We start from the raw sequence: 7,970 nt of genomic DNA on the forward strand, positions 1-7,970 counted from the left end.
AGACAGCAACTGTGGGTCTCAGCCTACTGAAGAATCCAAGTAACCTCCTTCATGGCAGAGGAACTCAGAGTTCCTCCCTGGTGATTGATGTAAGCCACAGAGGTTATGTTGTCTGACTGGAACCTGATAAACTGGGCTGAGGACAACTGAGGCCAAGCCAATAGAGCATTGTAAATTGCCCTCAACTCCAAGATGTTGATAGGAAGAGCAGACTCCTCCCGAGTCCAAAGGCCCTGAGCTTTTAACGGGTTCCAGACTGCTCAGTGTCCATGGTCACGATCACCCAGGAAGGTCTCCGAAAGCATGTGCCTTGAGACAGATGTTCCTGAGAAATCCACCACGGGAGATAATCCCTTGACGACTGATCTAACTCTATTCTCTGAGATAGATCTGCATGGTCGCCATTCCATTGTCTGATCATGCACAACTGGAGAGCTCTCAAATGGAATCGAGCAAAAGGAATGATCTCCATGGAAGTCACCATAGGACCGATTACCTCCATACATTGAGCCACTGAAGGATGAGCAGAATCCTGAAGAGAGGCAAGAGGAAATGATTTTGTTTTTCCTGACCTCTGTCAGAAAAATCTTCATTAATAGAGAATCTATTATGGTCCCTAAGAACACTACTCTTGTAGCAGGGGAAAGGGAGCTTTTTTCCAGATTCACATTCCATCCATGGGAGTGATGAAAAGACAACAATATCTCTGTGTGAGATTTTGCTAGTTGAAAAAATAGCACCTGAACCAATATGTCATCCAGGTAGGGTGCCACAGCATTTCCACAAGAATGGAACACTGCCAAAAGAGCCCCCAGAACCTTTGAAAAAATTCTGGGAGCCGTGGCTAGACCAAATGGAAGGGCAACAAACTGGAAATGTTTGCCCAGAAAGGCAAATCTCAGGAAATGTGATGGTTCCTTTGAATAGGAACATGAAGATACGCATCCTTTAGGTCTATGGTTGTCATGAACTGACCCTCTTGTACTAAAGGAAGAATGGAGCGTATAGTCTCAATCTTGAAGGATGGAAATTTGAAAAACTTGTTTAGACACTTGAAGTCTAGAATGGGATGGAAAGGGTTCCCTCTTTTTTGGGAACCACAAATAGGTTGGAGTAGAACCCGAGACCCTGTTCCTGCACTGGAACTATCACTCCCAGGGAGGAAAAATGTTGTATAAATTTCAAGAACACCTCTCTCTTTATCTGGTCTGAAGGAATCTGCCTCTGGGAGGAAAAGTCTTGAATTCCAATTTGTAACCCTGGGATACTATGTCCACAGTCCAGGGATCTGGGACATCTTGTATCCAGGCTTGAGAGAAATTAGAAAGTCTGCTTCCCACCTGATCCCATCCTGGACCGGGGGCAGACCCTTCATGCTGATTTGGAATCAACTGCAGGTTTCTTTGATTGTTTCCACTTGTTCCAAGACTGATTGGGTTTCCAAGAAGACTTGGATTGTTCCTGCTTGGAAGGCCTATTCTTCTTATCTTGAGGTAGAAAAGACCCTTTTCCACCCGTAATATCAGAGATAATTTCTGCCAAACAGGGTCCAAACAAGGTTTTGCCCTTGTAAGGAATCGCCAGAAGCTTGACTTTAGAGGAAACGTCCACAGACCAGGATTTCAACCATAACACCCTGCGGGCTAGGATAGCGAAACTAGAAGTTTTTGCTCCTAGTCTAACAACCTGTAAAATGGAATCTGGAAAAAAGGAATTGGCCAACTTAAGAGCTTTAATCCTATCTTGAATTTCATCCAAGGAAGTCTCTACTTGAAGAGAATCAGACAAGGCATTGAATCAATAAGATGCCACACTAGTCATGGTGGCAATACACACTGCAGGTTGCGATTGAAGATCTTGATGAACATAAAATAAGCCTTCAGCTTCTTGTCTATCGGATCCTTAAAAGAGCAGCTATCCTCAATAGGAATAGTGGTTCTCTTAGCCAGATTGGAAATAGCCCCTTCAACTTTGGGTACAGTATACCAAGGGTCTTTAATGGAATCCTTGACAGGAAACATTTTCTTAAAAATGGGAGATGGGGATAAAAAAAAACACCCCTGGTTTCTCCCATTCCTGTGAGATAATCTACCTAGCACGGTCCGGCACAGGAAAAACCTCTGAAGTGGAGGGTTCATCAAAGAAACTATTTAGTTTACTAGATTTCTTAGGAGTGACAACAGCAAGGGTGTCGGAGTCATCTAAAGTAGCTAAAACTTCCATTAACAATACACAAAGGTGTTCAAGCTTAAATCTGAAGGATACCACCTCAGTCTCAGAAGGAGGAATTATACTGTTGGAATCGGAGATTTCACCCTCAGAAAGTCCCGATGTATCTTCCTCATCAGACTTATGAGAAAGGGCAACTTGGGAAGCAGAACTGAGGACAGGCACCTTACTTTCTGAATTTCTAGATTTCCTCTTGGGTTTTCCCTGTAATCAGGGAATGGCAGCTAATGCCACAGATACCGCTGAAGCTACCTGGGCAGCAATTTCTGCTTTTAAATAAACTCCACGAGGAGTTATAGAGGAACTGCAGGACACTACATGTGACGCCATTGAGGCTTGGGACGTAGCAGGAGAAAGCCGAGGTATTATTTTAACAGCATCATCCTGAAAGACATTAGGCTCAAAAATGTTACCTTTATTTTGCAAAGTTTTCTTGACACATGAAGAACAAAATTGCATAGGAGCTGCATTTGTGCATCTAAACATAATAAGCATGAATTCATGAGAGCAGACTCTTGCTCCATATCAGACATGTTGCGAAACAGTAAATAAACTTGTACATATAAGTTTAAAAGATTTTAATATTTAATTAAAATAAGCCAAGGACAAAATACACTTTAAATTTTATTCCAAATTAGGATCGATTCCCAGCTAAAATTATGTGAGTAAAGTTAAGAAAAAACATTTAATAAACATCAAATAAGCTTCTAAAATACCCTCAGGCAAACCCACACCTTAATTACTGAGGTGCCTTACCGTTACCAATTAAGACCGGATCACCAGAAATGGAGAAAACATAATTTATGTAAGAAGTTACCTGATAAATTCATTTCTTTCATATTGGCAAGAGTCCATGGGGCCCATTTATCAAGCTCCGTAAGGAGCTTGTGGGCTCGTGTCACAAAGACCGCTGCTCCATAACCCTGTCTACCTGCTCTGAGCAGGCGGACAGGAATCGCCGGAATTCAACCCGATCGAGTACGATCGGGTTGATTGACACCCCCTGCTGGCGGCCCATTGGCCACGAGAGTGCAGGGGCGGCAATGCTGAATACGGAGAGCGTTTTGCTCTCCGCATTCAGCGAGGTCTTGCGGACCTGATCCGCACTGTCGGATCAGGTCCGCAAGACCTTTGATAAATATGCCCCCTTGAGCTAGTGACGTATGGGATATACAATCCTACCAGGAGGGGCAAAGTTTCTCAAACCTCAAAATGCCTATAAATACACCCGCCGCCACACCCACAATTCAGTTTAACAAATAGCCAGTTCTGGGGTGATAGAAAAAGGAGTAAAAAGCATCAAATACAAAAAAACATAACCACCATAAAAAGGGTGGGTCTCATGGACTCCTGCCAATATGAAAGAAATTAATTTATCAGGTAAATTCTTACATAAATTATGTTTTCTTTCATGTAATTGGCAAGAGTCCATAAGCAAGTGACGTATGGGATAGTAATACCCAAGATGTGGAAGTCCACAGAAGAGTCACTAGAGAGGGAGGGATAAAAATAAAAACAGACACTTTCTGCTGAAAAAATTAAATCCACATTTCCAAAAAATAAGTTTTTCTCATAATTGAAAAGAAAAAACTTAAAACATAAGCAGAGGAATCAAACTGAAACAGCTGCCCGAAGAACTTTTCTACCAAAAACTGCTTCCAAAGAGGCAAATACATCAAAATGGTAGAATTTAGTAGATGTATGCAAAGAAGACCAAGTTGTTGCTTTGCAAATCTGATCAACTGAAGCTTCATTCTTAAAAACCCACGGAGTGGAAACTGATCTAGTAGAATGAGCTGCGATTCTCTGAGGTGGGTCCTGACCCGACTCTAAATAAGCCTGATGAATCAAAAGCTTTAACCAGTGTCATGGATACCAGACCCCCAAGGCTAACTCCCACCCCCTTACTACCTCATACCTGTTGTTTCTCAGCGGTTTTGGGTTCCTCAGAGCAACCACGGTCTCTGGAAGCTTTTGGTTGTTTGTTTTGTCACTAGTACTTTGTCAGAGAAGAGCTGGCCTCTGACCGAAAAACCCTCCTAGGCTGGCTGGGCTCCTGGAACTCCCGGTCAACTGCCTCACACCCGCCTAACCCCTCTTAGGCCAGCCTGGCTCTTGAAACTCACAGTTGGCCACAGAACAGCAGGACACCCGCTTCCTTTAACCCTGGTTGCTCCGGTGGCCCTTTGTCCCAGAGCTCCCTGCTTTTGGGGATTGGTATCTCCTAGGGAGGATAAGAGGTGGTGGAATTGCTGGAGGGGAGCTATTTGGGAAAATTGGGGATTCAGACACCCCTACCCCCAATCTGTGGCATCTGGGGACCGAAAGCTTTCAAATGACACCCTGGAAGTGCATCACCCCAAAACCGTCACCCCTGGGTCCTGGGATTCTGTGGGACTATGGCTGCAATGGAGGCGCCGGTCTGTCTGGAAGGGTGGGAATGGTGGGAAAATTGTGGGATTGTCCAGATTCTAATCAAGATGAGCTTTGTGTATAAAAGAGTGTGTGTTTTCCAATAAAAGCAGTTTCTGTTTCACCTAAATGTTAGTATGTCTAGTTATTTGGGTGAGCTCCTGCTAAAAATCACTTTCCTGGGCTACATAGCAGCCTGTTCCAGGCAGAGGAAGGACCCTCTGGCAGAGCTACCTAGTTTGGGTAGCCAGAGTCTGCCACAGGGTGGGACCCTAAATACTGGTACTGACGAGCATCAGGGGTGGCTACAGGCTGTGGTCACTTGCCAGCTACATAGCTGCAGTCGTCAGGGAGGAAGCAGGACTTGTTTGGCGGAGCTACCCAGTTGGGGTAGCCGGGGTATCCGTCACATTGGCTGGCAACGGTGGGATCTGCTTCTTCCACATGATTCCTGCTGATAGAGGAGAAGGGCCACAGTAGCCGGTAACTATGGAAGTCAAATTTCTAAGGAGAGTACAGGAGGCGCTGGCCCAGCTGGACGGTCCTATTTACCTACAGGACATGCTGGAGCAAAGGGGGCTGATCCACCAGGAGCTCTGGTGGGAGGCTCTTCAACAGGAGCAGGACAATGGAAAGGTCCTCCCCATGAATGACACAAGGTTTTGGTTTCGGCGGACCGTGAGAGTGCCTTTCCTGGGGAAAACAGACAAAGAAGGAATGGCTATCTGTTCTACATAGACTGGTCCAGCAAGAGATGTGGGTGGAGGACGGCTATCGGGCCCTCCAAAGGCTCGCTATGCAAGTGCAGCCATGGCTGGAGGATGGCTCCCCCACAGAGGGCTTTGGCTTCGGCGGCCCTGGATTGCTATTTACAAAAAGGACAGAGGACCCACAGTTTGGGAGCGAGACGGACCAGGTTCTAGAGGATATCTCTGGGCTCCAAGAGGAACTGCTGGATCTCTTGGAGTAATCCTGGCTACTAGACGATCTGGATTTTATAAGTGATCAGGAAGAGGCACTGGTCGAGGAATACAAGAGGCTGCTAGATCTCGTTAAGCAGTGTGTCAAGGCTATACAGATCTGGGATGCAGCTCTCTGGGATTCATGGAGCTCGACCGTGGATGAGTGGCAACAAAGAAAAACGGAACCAGGGCTGCTGGATCCCGATCAGCAGTCTGGCTCCGAGCTTATGGTCTTGGACCAGGGGGCCACCCTAGCAGAAGCATTGGCAACCGGGCAGAGAGCCGCCGGCCTCTGTCCAGCACCTGCAACAGCTCCAGGAAACCTGGGAGAGGGGGTAGGCGTCCTCCCTCCCCTTACACAGAACCCCTTCCTGGGAGAGGAGACAGTTGGTCTCTCTCCCCAGCGGCAAAGCCAGGAGCAGGGAGAGGAGACAATCGGTCTCTCTCCCCAGCGGCAGAGCCATCCCCTGGGAGTGGAGGTAGACTTCCTCCCTCCCCGTAAGCAGAACCCCTTCCTGGGAGAGGAGACAGTTGGTTTCTCTCCCCAGTGGCAGAGCCAGGAGCTGGGAGAGGAGACAGTCCGTCTCTCTCCCCAGCAGCAGAGCCATCCCCTGGGACTGGAGGTAGTCGTCCTCCCTCCCCTTATGCAGAACCCCTTCCTGGGAGAGGAGACAGTCGGTCTCTCTCCCCAGAGGCAGAGCCAGGAGCAGGGAGAGGAGAAAGTCAGTCTCTCACCCCAGGGACAGAGCCATCCCCTGGGAGCGGAGGTAGTCGTCCTCGCTCCCCTTACGCAGAACCCCTTCCTGGGAGAGGAAACAGTCGGTCTCTCTCCCCAGCGGCAGAGCCAGGAGCTGGGAGAGGAGACAGTCGGTCTTTCTCCCAAGCGGCAGAGCCATCCCCTGGGAGGAGACAGTCGGTAGAGCAGTTTCCCATTGAGTGGAGGTAGCCGACCTCCCTCCCCAGCAGTAGATCTCCTTCTCGGGAGAAGAGACAGATGGTCTCTCCCCTCAGTAGCTTGGCAGGGTCTCTACCCTTTTTCTCGTCCAGGAGTATTTCTCACAGGGGGCAGGCCCGGGGGGTACACGTTCATGCAGTTGGTGCCACAAGTTTGGGCACCCGAGTTTTGCCTGCCCCACCAAGGAGCAACCTCACCCTCCAGTCTGGGGTGGGAATTCAGCAGGGAAACCTGCACTGTATTTGTTTGTGAGTGGGTCAGCCAGTACTCAACCAAGTGTCACAGAGAGAGGCAGTGTGGCCATGGAACCTAAAGACACTAGAACTTGTGGGAGAGCAACTGTTTGGGAGCTGGCATTGGCAAACTTGTTTGGGACTTTGCATTGTGTGCCTATCCCTGCGCCTAGGGTACAGGGAATAAACACCGGCAGGAACCCCCCAGAATGCCCCAAGCCAAGGAGAGATGGGATAACCTTCCCCAGCAACTGAGAATTGGAGGGCCACCATCAGACAGCCCCAGGCCGACCTGCTAAGGGTCTAGCTGGGTCTGCCAAACTGTAGGGGGGGAGATGTCACAGATACCAGACCCCCAAGGCTAACCACCATCCCCTTACTACCTCACCCCTGTTGTTTCTCATCGATTTTGGGCTCCTCAGAGCAACCACGGTCTCTGGAAGCTTTTGGTTGCTTGTTTTGTCACCAGTTCTTTGTCAGAGAAAAGCTGGCCTCTGACTGGAAAAACCCTCCTAGGCTGGCTGGGCTCCTGGAACTCCCAGTCGGCCGCCTCACAAAGGACATCCACCTAACCCCTCTCAGGCCAGTTGGGCTCCTGGAACTCCCAGTCAGCCACAGAACAGCAGGATACCTGCTACCTTTGGACTGTGGCATCTGGGGACCGAGAGCTTTCAAATGACACCTGGAAGTGCAGCTGCCCCCCGGGATCACCCTGAAACCATCACCCCTGTGTCCAGGGATTCTGTGGGACTATGGCTGCTATGGAGGAGCCGGTCTGTCTGGAGGGGGTGGGAATGGTGGGAAAATTGTGGGATTGTCCAGTGTCTAATCAAGATGAGCTTTAATTATAAAAGAGTGTTTGTTTTCCAATAAAATCAGTTCCTGTTTCACCTGGATGCAAGTATGTCTAGTTATTTGGGTGAGCTCCTGCTAAAATCACTTTTCTGGGCTAGATAGAAGCCTGTTCCAGGCAGAGGAAGGACCCTCTGGCAGAGCTACCTAGTCTGGGTAGCCGGAGTCTGCCACGGGGTGGGACCCTAAATACTGGTGCTGACGGGCATCAGGGGTGGCTACAGGCTGTGGTCACTTGCCAGCTACATAGCTGCAGTTGGCAGGGAGGAAGTAGGATCCGTTTGGCGGAGCTACCCAGTCGGGGTAGCCGGGGTATCCGTCACAACA

Source organism: Bombina bombina, chromosome 4 (assembly GCF_027579735.1).
Source record: "Bombina bombina isolate aBomBom1 chromosome 4, aBomBom1.pri, whole genome shotgun sequence".
NCBI classification, from domain to species: Eukaryota; Metazoa; Chordata; class Amphibia; order Anura; family Bombinatoridae; genus Bombina; species Bombina bombina.